Source organism: Equus przewalskii, chromosome 22 (genome assembly GCF_037783145.1).
Source record: "Equus przewalskii isolate Varuska chromosome 22, EquPr2, whole genome shotgun sequence".
NCBI classification, from domain to species: domain Eukaryota; kingdom Metazoa; phylum Chordata; class Mammalia; order Perissodactyla; family Equidae; genus Equus; species Equus przewalskii.
This window is the reverse complement of record NC_091852.1, coordinates 18,796,118-18,810,771: the sequence shown is the minus strand read 5'-3', so window position 1 is coordinate 18,810,771 and position 14,654 is coordinate 18,796,118. Positions and strand designations below refer to the sequence as shown.

General features: G+C 39.1%; 2 long non-coding RNA genes across 2 annotated transcripts in view; one reads left to right on the top strand and one right to left on the bottom strand.

The window, feature by feature from the left end:
* LOC139078687 (uncharacterized) overlaps positions 1-14,654 on the bottom strand; it is a 110,841-nt gene that overhangs the window by 76,433 nt on the left and 19,754 nt on the right. The gene's annotated exons all lie outside the window — the stretch shown is intronic.
* LOC139078686 (uncharacterized) lies at positions 66-14,057 on the top strand. Its single transcript, XR_011531706.1, has 5 exons — positions 66-200; positions 354-429; positions 510-600; positions 2,081-2,235; positions 13,848-14,057. It is a non-coding gene; the product is annotated as an uncharacterized lncRNA (long non-coding RNA).

Here is a 14,654-nt window from a genome sequence, read left to right as displayed (position 1 = left end):
AGTCATTTTGGTTTTCAGATTTACTGAAAAACAAGTCTCTTGAGTGCCTCCATTTACAGAAACAGTGTTTGCCAGTCTGTTTGTGTTCCAAAGAATAGAAAATTTAGTCCTTTGTCTGCCCGCAGGGAAATTACAGTCTAATAGAAGCAATAAACACATGAAAGAAAGGTTTAAACCATCTAAAGAAGCCAAATTACAAGGCAAGTATAAATATTTTTAGGTTGAAACCCTAGATTTGCTAAAAAAAAATTCCCAATAGCAAATTTTGTCTTATTTCTTACATTAAACTGCTATCTAAAGTAACTTTTTAAAATGTACTTTTGAGTTAGGCAGACTTTATCGTTTACTTGCAGACAAGTTGCTTCACTCCGTTTCCTCTTTGGAGAAATGAGGTTGATGCCTAATTCACAGAGTCACTGGGAGGATCAGGTGAGGTCAGGGGCCTAGTAGGGCTCCAGCTTCACCACAGGCACTTTATAAATGTTTTCTTCTATTTTCTTTTCCTCCAGCTTTATTGAGATCTTATATTTTAAATCCTGAAAAATGTAATATACTATGTATTTTATACATCAAGGCCTGAGAATTCTCTTCTAAGTAAAGGTAATGTAAAGATTTTTATTCTATCTTATCGATAGCGTGAATTGTTCAAAGGGTGGGGATGCCTTTAGGCTTTGAGTGAGCTTTGGGCAATACAGATAAAATTATTTTCATACATCTTGTTACCTTCGTGAAATTTGAATGTGTTAGCCAAAGGAGCTGCCCTAAAGATACTTATACCAATCCATGTCATTACTTTATAGTCACACCACATATTTTGGAAAACTTATAATTAATACAATTTGCACATTTGGGAGATTTGACTCTATTGACAATTGGGGCTTATTTTTTATTCCCAATGGAAAAGTTGGATGTAGGGGATTTTTTTTTTTTAATCTTGAGATATAACTGTTCACTCACTGCTCCAAAATAAGTTATTGGTGACTGGCTGGAAGATTTGGGTATTTTTTTAAAGCCACCTTTGTTTAACCCCAAAGAGAAAGAGCAGGGCTACTCTGCTGGCTTCATTCTAAGAACTCTGCTTGAGAGGACTCGGTAAGCTGAGAATGGGCTAAAAACAGCTCTGGCTCTGTGGGTCCTGGCTTCATCTGAGAGTCTGTAACGTGGGCTGGCTCTTCTTAGGCAGGTCGGAAACGTGAAAGATGTCCTCCCTCCACAAACATTATTACATTACCTTTCTGACCACCCTTTAGTTAGTAAGCTTTGATCTCATTTGCTCTCAGGAGCATGCTTACATACTCCCTTGGCATTCAGGTCTTGTGTTTAGGGTGGAGGCCAAGGGGATAGGGGTGCCAGGGAGTCAGTCAGTCATTCCTGCCGAATATTCAATGAGGAGTGGATTGAAATTGAATTATTCCTAAGGAAAGATTTGGGGCAAACTGTCCAAAGAATGTTAGGATAGCATGATAAATTTTAAATTCTCTTCGTATACTTAAAATCTTAATTTAGTCCCAGAGACCGCTGACATGTTGCATTATTTACCTTCAAAGATTAGATATTAGGCTTGGGAAGGATCTTCCAAGTGGCTTAGTTCATCCTCCTCTTTTCAGTTGTAAATCATGAAAGGAATCATTTGAGTGATTAAGGCTAGCACTGATAAGCCTAAATAAGTTGTTTTGTGAACTAGATGCTATAATAATTTATTTATAAGCTGTATTATATTTTCAAAATGTTTTGATATATAGTATTATACACAACAACCCTGTACTGTAGATGGAGAAGCAGGAACTTAGCCATGTTATGACTTTTTTAAACTTTTACGATTGGTAAATGGCAGAGGTGGGGCTGAAAGAACAGGTTTAATTTTTTTCCAGAATACCATACTGCCTTTTTATCAAGAGCCGTTGCCTTTTGAATTGTTGGAGCTATACCATAAACACTTGCTGGTTATGTAATTAACTTCCTTGTCAGTAGCTTCCTTGCTTCTCCAATATGCCCCTGAATTAAGGTACAAGTTACTTCTGCTGTAATAAAAACCCAAATATAGCTTATATAAGATAGAAGTTTATTCCTTTCTTAACAGAGCATAAGCAGTTTGGGACTCTTCACCCAACTCCTGTTTTGTTGCTCTGCCATTTTCAAGAACCTCTGGGTTCCTGCTCATGGTTCATGATGGCTGCTTCAGCTGTTGCCAACATATCTGTGTCCAAATGATCAAGAAGAGAGAAACGGACAAGGGTGAGACATGACCACTAACAGCACGATCTGCAAGACGCACAAATTATTTTTGCTTTTGTCCTGAACTTAGTCACATGACCTGCAAGAGAGACTTGAATATGTCATCTTTAGCTATGTGACTGTGTACCTAGTTACGCTCCAGCTGCTCTGTTACTCAAGAAAGGGACGGTGAATATTGGGAGACAAGCAGGAGACTCTGCCACAGACTCAGAGAGATAACCCATTGTCCTATCTATGGCCTGCTGGCAGTGTTTTCAGAGAAAAGACTTGGTAGATTTCCCATCACACTCATAAACACTCAGAGCTATCGTAGCCTTCAAGATTCCTGCATATCCCCGACTCTACCCTCATCTAAAGTAGCGTCCCTAAACCACTCTGCTATTCTCTTACCCTGTTTTCCCTCATAGCATTTACCACTACATATCACTATATATTATGTTTATTGTTTGTCTTCTGCCCTAGAATGAGTTCTCTGAAGGCAGAGACTTTGTTGTGTTGATTACTACCTCCCGTGAACCTAGAAAAATGCTTACTACTACATGGTAAGCAGTCAGTAATTGCAGCATGAATGAATGTCCTTTCTCCCAACACTGACAGTGACTTGAGCATATTTATTCCATTATTCATGTATTCAGTCCTTATTTACATGTACTATGAGTAAACCACTATGCTACATAGTTTGAGGAGTAAAAAGTCTGGTTGCTTATGATTCCACTCTCAATCTTAGTCTAGCATGGGGATTCTGGTTCAAAATGGTGACAGGAAGATCTTGAACTCACCTCCTCCCATGGACACACTGAGCCTACAGCTACATGTGGAATAATTTCCTCTTTAGAAAATGGGAAGGCTGGCTGAGTGATGTCTACCCATTGGGTGAATGAGAAGAAAAGCATGTCAAAGAGGGTAGGAGAGGCTGGGACACAGTTTCACCATAAATCCCACCCCCAGCGTGGTGACCCACAGTCGGGAGGGAACTCAAAGCCAGAGCTTCTCCCTGAGGAGCAAAGAGTTCAAACCCCACATAGGTCACCCCAACTTATAAGACCTGCTCTTGTGGGACAAGCCCCCAAAACATATAACTTTGAAAACGAACAGGGCTCACATCCCACTATCCACAAGATTATAGCTATCTGGGAAGTGGTTCAGACTCACCTGCCCCAGGGTGCAGCTCAGAGGCAGCCAGTCACGCCCAGACTTAAAGTGAAGGAGGCTCACCTGCTTATATTAAAGCATCAGCCTGAGGGCCAGGCATGTAATTTACCACATACATCTAGGAGCCTGCTGGAGCACTCTCTGGGGCCTGGCTGGCACCATCTTTGCACTCTCCCTTTGCCATGCTCCAAAGCACCAGTATCTCCCAGAAGGGAGCTTTGCAAGTGTCTGGTGCCCCAACTTTTACAGCTGCTGCCCAGGGGACGACTCTTGATCACCTGGTTTTGGAGGCCAGGGGGACTTGCATCCCTAGCCCCATGGAACTGTAACAATCAGTGTCACCCAGAAAGAAGCTTATGTCCTTGTCTGGCACCCCGAATTTTATGGTTGCTGCCAGGGGACACCTACATCACCTTGGTCTGGTGGCCAGTGAGGCTTACGCCTGTGGGTCACACAGGATTGTAACCAATGGAGAAAGCTACTCCCCCCAGGTAGACAGCTACTACCCCCAGGGCAGGGGGCAAGACGCAAGAGCTCGGTCGGTCTCTCAAGGAGGCCTGTTAAACAGCTAATCATCCTGGCTGCAGCCTAAGGGAGAGGCTTCTAATTAAACACACATCTAGAGGCTGTCAGTAATTTTTCCAGAGACCTCAGAAGACAGATGCTGTATTCACATTCCCTGTCTGCTGAGCTCCAGAGTGCCAGTGTCTCCTGTAGAGGAGCTTTACATGTGTCTCGTGTCCCAGTTTTTGAGGCTGCCGCCCAGGGAACACACCACGATCCCCTGGCTCTGGAGGCTGGGAGTTTGCATTCCTGGGTCCCACAGGACTGTGGCAATTGGAGAGACAGTTCTTGGCAAGCTACCACGTCCAGCGCACTGCACACACAGCAGACCGAGGCATACTCCCCAGTCTTTCTGTGAAGGAGGCCTCTTTACTAGTCCTGGAGCTTCCACTTGAAGGGGCATGCATCGGGTTTGGCACATATCTAGTGGCCTACACAGCTGCTCTCAAGGAACAGGTTATGGACACCATCTTGGCACTCTCCCTCTGCTTTGCTCCAGCTCAACATTATCTCCCAGAAAAGAGCTTATACACTCATCTGGAACCCCAATTTTTGTGACTGCTGCCCAGGGGACACCTCCAGATCACCTGGGTCTGGTGGCCAGTGGGGCTTATGCTTTTGGTCCCACAGGACTTATATATTTGCATACTTTTAAAAGCTGCTGTCTGAGGGTCTCCCAATCAGCCTGAATCTAGGTGCTGCAGTTCTCCCCTTAGGACACTGACAGGTCTTGGCACATCCTCAGCTACTGGGAGCTATTAAGAATATAATATGCTGCTTGTATAAGCACAAAGGTTTGAGAGACAAGCAAGAGCTAGGGCAGAGTTGAAAGACAAGTTTATCACCTACATGAGGCTACTCTTTCAAGCCTGGGAGAGGTAGTTGTTTCATCTACTGTATAGAAACCAACGCAGAGAGTCAAGCAACATGAAGAAACAAAGGAATATGTTTCAAATGAAAGAATAAGGTAAAACTTCAGGAAAAAACCTTAATGAAACAAAGATAAGTAATGTACCTGACGGAGAGTTGAAAGTAACAGTTATGACAATGCTCACCAAACTGGGGAGACGAATGGATGAACACAATGAGAAAACAAAAAGATAGAAAATGTAAGACAGTACCAGATAGCCAGCCCTGGTGGTCTAGTGGTTAAGATTCGGCACTCTCACTGCCATGGCCTGGGTTTGTTTCGTGGTCAGAGAACCACACCACCTGTGTGTTGGTTCTCATACTATGGCAGCTGTCTGGTGCTGTGATGCTGGAAGCTATGCCACCAGTATTTCAAATACCAGCAGGGTCACCCATGGTGGACAGGTTTCAGTGGAGTTTCCAGAGTAGGACAGACTAGTAAGAAGGACTTGGCCATCCACTTCTGAAAACATTGGCCATGAAAACCTCATGAAAGGCAGCAGAGCATTGCCTGATACAGCACCAAAAAGTGAGAGGGTGGCACAAAGTCTGTCAGGGTTCTGCTCTGCTGTACGCAAGGTCACTAAGAGTCACAGTTGACTTGATGGCACTAACAACAAACCAAATAGAAGTCACAGAGCTGAAGAACACAATAACTGAACTGAAAAATACACTACAGAAGTTCAACAGCAGACTAGATGAAGCAGAAGAGTCAGTGAACTCAAAGACAAGGCAGTGGACCTCACCCAATCAGATCAGCAAAAAGAATAAAGTAAAGATAAAAGTGAACATAGCTTAAGGGAATTATTGGACAACGTCAAATGGACTAACGTTTGCATTATAGGACTCCCAGAAAGAGAAGAAAGAGAGAAAGGGGCAGAAATCTTATTTGAAGAAATAATGGCTAACAACTTCCCTAACCCAGGGAAGGAAACAGTCATCCAGATCCAGGAAACTGAGAGAGTTCCAAATAAGATGAACCCAAGAAACCCACACCAAGACAGATTATAATTAAGATGTCAAAAGTTAAAGACACAGAATCTTAAAAGCAACAAGAGAAAAACAACTTATTACATACAAGGGAACCTCCATAAGACTATCAGCAGATTTTTCAGCAGAACCTGCAGGCCAGAAGGGAGTGGCATGATACATTCAAACTGCTGAAAAGAAAAAATTTTCAACCAAAAATACTCTACCTGACAAAGTTATCATTAGGAATTGAAGGAGACAGAAAGACAGCTCTTTCTCTGAAAAGATAAACAAAACTGACAAACCTTTAGCTAAACTCACCAAGAAAAAAGAGAGGACTCAAATAAATAAAATCAAAAATAGAAGAAAACATGTTATGACTGATAACTACAGAAATACAAAGGATCATAAGAGACTACTATGAACAGTTATATGCCAATAAATTGGACAACCTAGAAGAAATGAACAAAATCCTAGAAACATACAACCTACCAAGGCTGAATTAATGAAGAAACAGAAAATCTGAGCAGACCGATTATTAGTAAGATTGAGTCAGTACTCCAAACCTCCCAAAAAACTAAAGTCCAGGACCAGATGGCTTCTCTAGTGAATTCTACCAAACATTCAAAGAGGATTTCATACCTATTCTTCTCAAACTCTCCCAAAAAAAATTGAAGAGAAGGAGATACTTCCTAACTCATTTTATGAGGCCAATATTACACTGATACCAGACAAGGATAACACAAAAAAAGAAAATTACAGGCCAGTATCACTGATGAACATAGACGCAAAAATTCTCCAAAAGAAAAATAGCCATTCAAATACAACAACACTTTAAAAAAGTCATACACCATGAGCAAGTCAGGTTCCTCCGGAGATGCAAGGATGGTTCAACATCCACAAATCAATCAACATGACACACTGTGTTAACAATATGAAGAATAAAAATCACATGATTCTCTCAGTAGATACAGAGAAAGTATTTAACAAGATTCAGAATCCATTTATGTTAAAAACTCTCAATAAAATGGGGACAAAATGAAAGTACATTAACATAATAAAGGCTGTATATGACAAACCCACAGCTAACATCATATTAAATGGTGAAGACCTGAAAGCTATCCCTCTCAGAATAGGAACAAGACAAGGATGCCCACTCTCACCACTTTTATTCAACATGGTATTGAAAGTCCTAGCCACAACAATTAGACAAGAAAAAGGAAATAAAAGTTAGGTAAAACTGTCACTATTTGCAGATAACATCATTTTATATATAGAAAACCCTAAAGAAGCCACCAAAAAATTATTAGATGTAATTAACAAGTACAGTAAAGTTGCAGGGTACAAAATCAACACGTAAAAATCAGCTGCATTTTGGGGCTGGCCCGGTGGCAAGTGGTTAAGTTCGCACGCTCTGCTGCAGGCAGCCCAGTGTTTCGTTGATTCAAATCCTGGGCGCGGACATGGCACTGCTCGTCAAACCACGCTGAGGCAGCGTCCCACATGCCACAACTAGAAGGACCCACAATGAAGAATATACAACTATGTACCAGGGGGCTTTGGGGAGAAAAAGGAGAAAAATTTAAAAAATCTTTAAAAAAAAATCAGCTGCATTTCTATACACTAACAATGAACTGGCAGAAAGAGAAATCTAGAATACAATCTCATTTACAATTGCAACAAAAAGAATAAAGTATCTAGGAATAAATTTGACCAAGGAGGTGAAAGACCCACATACTGAAAATTATCAGACATTGTTGAAAGAAAGCAAAGCAGGCACAAAGAAATGGAAAGATATTCTGTGCTCAAGGATTAGAAGAATTAATATAGTTAAAATGTCCATAGTAGGGGCCAGCCCGGTTGTGTAGCAGTTAAGTTCTCGTGCTTCCTGTGCTTCACTTCAGCTGCCTGGGGTTTGCTGGTTCAGATCCTGGGCATGGACCTATGCACTGCTTATCAAGCCATGCTGTGGCAGACATCCCACATATAAAATAGAGGAAGATGGGCACAGATGTTAGCTGAAGGCCAATCTTCCTCAGCAAAAGGAGGAGGATTGGTGGCAGATGTTAGCTCAGGGCTAATCTTTCTCAAAAAAAATTCCATATTACCTAAAGGAATCTACAGATTCAATGCAATCCCTACCAAAATCCCAACAGCATTTTTCAGGGAAATAGAACAAAGAACCCTAAAATTTATACAGAACAAGAAAAGACCCCAAATAGCCAAAGCAATCCTGAGGAAAAAGAACAAAGCCTGAGGTATCACACTCTCTCATTTTCAAAATATACTATAAAGCTATAGCAACCAAAACAGCATGATACTGGCAGAAAAACAGACACACAGTAATGGAACAGAATTGAGAGCCCAAAAATAAACCCGTACATTTATGGACAGTTGATTTTGGACAAGGAAGCCAAGAACATACAATGGAGAAAGGAAAGTCCCTTCCATAAATGATGCTGGAAAAACTGGACAGCCACATGCAACAAAATGAAAGTAGACCACTATCCGACACTACACACAAAAATTAACTCTAAATGGATTAAAGACTTGGGTGTAAGATCTGAAACCTGAAAACTCTTTCAAGAAAACATAGGCAGTACATATTTTGACATCGGTCTTAGAAATATTTTTTTGGATGTATCTCCTCAGGCAAGGGAAACAAAAGAAAAAATAAACGGGATTACATCATACTAAAAAGCTTATGCACAGCAAAAGAAACTATCAACAAAACAAAAAGACAACCTACAAATTAGAGAAGATATTTGCAAATTGTATATGAGATAAGGGGTTAATATCCAAAATATCTGAAGAACTCAGCATCCCATTTAAACAAACAAACATCCCAATTAAAAAATGGGCAGAGGATCTGAACAGACATTTTTCCAAAGCAGATATACAGATGTCCAACAGGCACACACAAAGGTGTTCAACATCACCAATTATTAGGGAAATGCAAATCAAAACCACAAGGAAATACCGTTTTATGCCCATCAGAATGGCTATTATTAAAAAGACAAGAAATAATGTTAGTGTTGGAGAGGATGTGGAGAAAAGGGAACTTTCATATACTGCTGATGGGATTGTAAATTGGTGCAGCCACTATGGAAAACAGTATGGATATTTTGTAAAAAATTAAAAATAGAACTGTATAGTCCAGCTATTCCACTTCATGATATTTATCCAAAGAACACAAAAACACTAATTTGAAAAGATAGATGCACCCCTATGTTCATTGCAGCATTATTTACAATAGCCAAGACTTGAATACAACCTAGTGCCCATAGACAGATAAATGGATAAAGATGTGGTATATATATACAATGGAATACTACTCAGCCATAAAAAAGATAAAATCTTGCTATTTGTGGCAACATGGATAGACCTTGAGGGTATTATGCTAAGCAAAATAAGTCGGAGAAAGACAAATTCTGTATGATTTTACTCGTATGTGGAAGATAACAACAACAACAGCAGACAAACAGATACGAAGAGCAGATTGGTGGTTACCAGAGGGGAAGGAGGGTGGGAGGAGGGTGAAAGGGATAAAGGAGGACATTTCTACAATGACAGATGGAAGCTAGACTTTTGCTGGTGAACACAATGTAGTCTATACAGAAGTTGAAATATGATGCACACCTGAAATTTATGTTATAAACCAATGTTATCTCAATTAAAAATAATAATAATAAAACCTCCCAACAAACAGAAGTCCAGGACCAGGTGGCTTCACTGGTGAATTCTTCCAAACATTCAAAGAAGAATTTGTACCAATCCTTCTCAAACTCTTCCAAAAAATAGAAGAGGTGAAACTCTTCCAAAGTCATTTTATGAGGCCAGCATTACCCTGATACCCAAATGAGACAAGAATGCCAGAAGAAAAGAAAATTACAGGCCAATATCCCTGATGAACACACTTGCAAAAATCCTCAAAAATATTAGCAAACCAAATTCAACAATACAATACATTAAAAGGATCATACATCGTGATCAAGTGGGATTTATACCAGGGATGCAATGATGATTCAGCATCTGCAAATCAGTCAGTGTGATACACCACATTAACAAAATGCAGGATAAAGATCATACGATCATCTCAATAGATGCAGAAAAAGTGCTTGACAAAACTGAACATACATTTATGATAAAAACTCTCAACAAAGTGGGTATAGAGAGAACATACCTCAACATAATAAAGGCCGTATATGACAAGCCCTCAGCTAACATCATACTCAATGGTGAGAAGCTGAAAGCTTTTCCTCTAAGATCAGGAAGAAGACAAGGAGACCCAGTCTCACAACTTTTATTCAATATAGTATTGGACGTCCTAACTAGAGCAATTAGGCAAAGAAAAGAAGTAAAAGACATCCAAATTGGAAAGGAAGAAGTGAAACTCACTATTTGCAGATGACGTGAAATGATATATAGACAACCCTAAAGACTCCATCAGAAACTATTGGAACTAATAAACAAATTCAGCAAAGTTGCAGGATACAAAATCAATACAAAAATCTGTTGGATTTCTATACACTAATAAACTATCATAAAGAGGATTTAAGCAAACAATCTCATTTATAATTCATCAAAAAGAATAAAATACCCAGGAATAAATTTAGCCAAGGAGGTGACAGACCTGTATACTGAAAACTACAAGACATTAATGAAAGAAATTGAAGAAGACACAAATAAATGGAAAGATATTCCATGGGCATGGATTGGAATAATTAATATTATTAAAATGTCCATAGTACCCAAAATGATCTACAGATTCAATGCAATCCCTATCAAAATTCCAGTGGCATTTTTCACAGGAATAGAACGAACAATCGTAAAATTTGTATGGGACCACAAAAAAAGCCCCAAATAGCCAAAGCAATCTTGAGAAAGAAAAACAAAGTTGGAGGCATCATGCTCTCTGATTTCAAACTATATTACAAAGCTATAATAATTAAAACAGTGTAGTATTGGCATAAAAACAGACATGTAAATAGGGGAACAGAATGGATAGCCCAGAAATAAACCCATGCATATATGGTCAATTTATTTACAACAAAGGAGCCAAGAATATACAATGGGGAAAGGACAGTTTCTTCAATAAATAGTGTTGGGAAAACTGGACAGCCACATGCAAAGGAATGAAAGTAGACCACTATCTTACACCATACACAAAAATTAAGTCAAAGTGGATTAAAGACTTGAATGTAAGACCTGAAACCTTAAAACTCCTAGAAGAAATCCTAGGCAGTAAGCTCCTTGACACAGGCCTTGGCAATGATTTTTTGAATCTGACACCAAAAGCAAAAGCAACAAAAGCAAAAATAAACAAATGGAACTAAAACAAAAAAACTTGTGCATAGCAAAGAAAACCATCAACATATAAAAAGGCAACCTACAGAGTGGGAGAAAATGTATGCAGATCATATATCTGATAAGAGGTTAGTATCCAAAATATATAAAGGACTCATAAAAGTAGCAGAAAAATAATCTGATTTAAAAATGGGCAGAAGATCTGAATAGACATTTTTCCAAAGAAGACATACAGATGGCCAATAGGTTGATGAAAAAATGCTCAACTCACTCAACATCATTAATCATCAGGGAAATGCAAATCAAAACCACAATGAGATATCATCTAGTACCTGTTAGAATGGTTATTATCAAAAAGAGAAGAAATAACAAGTGTAGGCAAGAATGTGGAGAGGGGCCGGCTCCGTGGCCGAGTGGTTAAGTTCGCGCATTCCGCTGCGGCGGCCCAGGGTTCGGATCCTGGGCGAGGACATGGCACCGCTAGTCAGGCCACGTTGAGGCGGCATCCCACATCCCACAACTAGAAGCACCTGCAACTAAGATATACAACTGTGTACAGGGGGGGTTGGGGGAGATAAAGCAGGAAAAAAAAAAAAGATTAGCAACAGTTGTTAGCCCAGGTGCCAATCCTTAAAAAAAAAAAAAATGTGGAGAAAAGGAAATCCTTGTACACTGTTAGTGGGAGTGTAAATTGGTGCAGCCACTGCAGAAAACATTATGGAGGTTAGTTAAAAAATTAAAAATTACAAAATTAAAGTTAAAATTACCATATGATCAGGGTCTGGCCCTGTGGCCGAGTAGTTAAGTTCGAGCGCTCCGCTGCAGGCAGCCCAGTGTTTCGTTGGTTCGAATCCTGGGTGCGGACATGGCACTGCTTGTTGGGCCACGCTGAGGCAGCATCCCACATGCCACAACTAGAAGGACCCACAATGAAGAATATACAACTATGTACCAGGGGGCTTTGGAGAGAAAAAGGAAAAAAATGAAATCTTTAAAAAAAAAATTACCGTATGATCCAACAATTCCACTTCTGGGTATTTATCTGAAGAAAATGAAAACACTAACTCAAAAAGATATATATACCCCCATGTTTATTGCAGCATTGTTTACAATAGCCAAGATATGGAAACAACCTAAGTGTCAACCAATGGATGAAGGAATAAAGAAACTGATATATATATATATATATATATATATATATATATATATATATATATATATATATATATAGGTCTATCTGTCTGTCTTTGTATCTATCTATCTATCTGTCTGTCTATGTGTAATGGAATATTTTTCAGTCATAAAAAAGAATGAAATCTTGCCATTTGTGACAATATGGATGAAACTCGAAGGTGCTAGACTAAGTGAAATAAGTCAGAGAAAGACAAATAACATATTATCTCTCTTATATGTGGAATCTAAAAAAAGAAAAAGAAAAAACCCAACCTCATAGATAGGCAGAGAGTGGGGGCTGGGAAAATGGGTGAAGTGTGTCAAAGGGGGTCAAAAGATAAAAAAATAAAAACAAATTGAAAAAAAGAAACACTCTATCAAGTGATAAAAAGTGGAAAGTGGACCACGAAGACAAATTTCGAAGTGCGTTAAGTGACATGCAGATTGAATACTATTACAATCGAAAGGGGATGGGATCTATCTGAAATCAGGTAAGGCTTCACGAGGATACCGAATTTGGGCATTCACAGTGCGCCTTTCAGAAATGGGGAACAGAACATGCAGGAAGCTGTCATATGGTGTTTTACAGGAAGTGAAAGGGTGTTCATGTTGTTAAAAATATACATCCAATTCTTCCCAGCTGATCCAAAGCAGTTTCATCATGCACAACTCTTAGGGATTTTGTTGGTAAAAAACTATGTTTAACATGGATGAGAGTTGGCTATTCCCCCATAACCTTGATAACAGGATATAATGAAAGTAAGCCTTAGATCAGATTCTGCGGCTCATAGGCATTTGTTAAGCATTTATTATAAGCAAGTACAAAACTGTTCATGTAACTTGTTTTGTAAGCATGGTGAAGTTCTAGTTCTGTTCCCAATTTGGATGATTTGATTTCACTTTGCATGAAAGGTTCACTCATACCAGATGTGATAATATTCCTTTAAATGGGCAGGAAACAACCAGAAATCATTAGACCCAATGTCTAATGGTCATGGGACTAGTGGGGTTCAAGCTTTGGGAACCACCTCTAAGGGTAAAGCATATAGAACTTGCTGAATTCTTATACCCAGTTCATGAAATAATGGGGAGTGTCTGAACACTTTAGCCAATCAACTAATACATATCTTGAACACCTTTAATTTCTAATGTTCATCATGCTAATTACAAACCATCAACTTAATGAAAATCCATTTCTGACATTCAGTGTGCTAATTAAAAAAGCATCTGTCTAGTATTAATCAAAATATGGATAGTAGATGCTTTTGTGATAGCTACCTCTCTAGTATGGGTTTTCTGTTTAGAACGCTGAAGTGTAAACTACTGATTAGGGCAACTGACTGCACCAATAATTTAACCTGGCACATAATACCACTCTGTCTATGCAGGAATATTGAAAAGAAATTATAAATATAACAACGGCCAAAGGCAGTAGTGAGAAATCCCTTGGGAAGGTAGGGTTAGGCTTGATAATGGAAAATAAGTACAGAATTTCCTCTTAGTTATACAGCTTTTCTGTCTTTCTTTTTCTAAACCAGGAGAGTAGCACAACGAGAACTTGAATTCAGGAAGATTCATTTGACCATCGGATTTGGGGGTAGGGGGAAGGGCCTGTGAGAAAGATCCTGAAAGCAAGTAGATGAATAATAAAGCCTGAACACTTGCTGTGCTAAGAATAGAGGTGGAGAAGTGGAGGGGAAGTACAAGAACTATTTACATGTAGAATATATAAAAATATTGATTCTGCCTACCATTTGTGTAATGTTTGGTCTTTCACTTATCACCTTTAATTTTGATGGAAACTATAGAAAAATAATATTATTTCCATTGAGGAAGAAGGTTCAGAGAGATTAAATTGACTTGCCTAAAGTCACAAACCTAGTAAATGCTAGAATTAGGACTTCGAGTTAGGTAGTGTGCTACGCTGAAAAGAGAATAGAGAAGGCAAAACCCCAGTGGGCAGGCATATGGTGGAAGATACACATGCATCATGGGTGATGTAAAAGTCGGACACCCTCTGCAGTGAGCAATTTAGCCATATATTCTAAGTATCACCTTTGACCTAGCAAATCCACTTAGAGGAATTTATCCTACCTATATTCTCTCGCGTGTATTTCTAAGCATATGTGTAAAAATAGTAAGTTCAATATTATTTGAAACAGCAATAGATTGAGAACTGGTTAATAAATTATCATGCAAACATCCATTTAATAGAGCACTGTACAGTTGTTAAAAAGAGAAAGGCTGATCTTTATGGACTGATATGATCAGATCTCCAGGCTGTATCAACAAAAACAGCAAAGTACTGAAGAGAATGTGTGCATGTGTGTCTATTTACCATTTTT